Consider the following 574-nt stretch of genomic DNA (forward strand, 5'->3'; position numbering starts at 1 on the left):
ACCAATAGCAAGCAGTGGAATCAGCTGCCTAGGGAGGTGGTGAGCTCCCCCCCTCACTGGCAGTCTTCAAGCAGCGGCTGGACACGCACTTGTCAGGGAAGTTCTAGGCCAGTGGTGGCGAACCTATGGCACGGGTGCCAGAGGTGGCACTCAGAGCCCTCTCTGTGGGCACGCGTACCATCGCCCCAGCCAGGCCCAGACCATCATTAAAGTGTCGAATTCTCTGCCAAATAATTTTAAGTCAATGAAAGCATTTGGGATTGCTTTCCTTACTTTGTCTGGATCATCTTAAGTTAATGTATGAGTTGTTTTTTCTAAAGTAAAACCTCAGTATTCAGGTTAAATTGCAGTGTTGGCACTAAGCGATAAGTAAGTGGGGTTTGGGTCGCAGTTTGGGCACTCGGTCTCTAAAAGGTTTGCCATCACTGCTCTAGGCCAGGGGTGGCCAAACTGTGGCTCCCGAGCCACATGCGGCTCTTTCACATATTGTGCGGCTCCCAGCAGGGTGGCTGGGGAAGCGAAGGGAAGCCATGCTTTTCCTTCCTTCCTTCCTTCCTTCCTTCCTTCCTTCCTT

The sequence above is a fragment of the Gekko japonicus genome, unplaced genomic scaffold, assembly GCF_001447785.1.
Source record: "Gekko japonicus isolate JY-2015 unplaced genomic scaffold, Gekko_japonicus_V1.1 scaffold5243, whole genome shotgun sequence".
Classification (NCBI taxonomy): Eukaryota; Metazoa; Chordata; class Lepidosauria; order Squamata; family Gekkonidae; genus Gekko; species Gekko japonicus.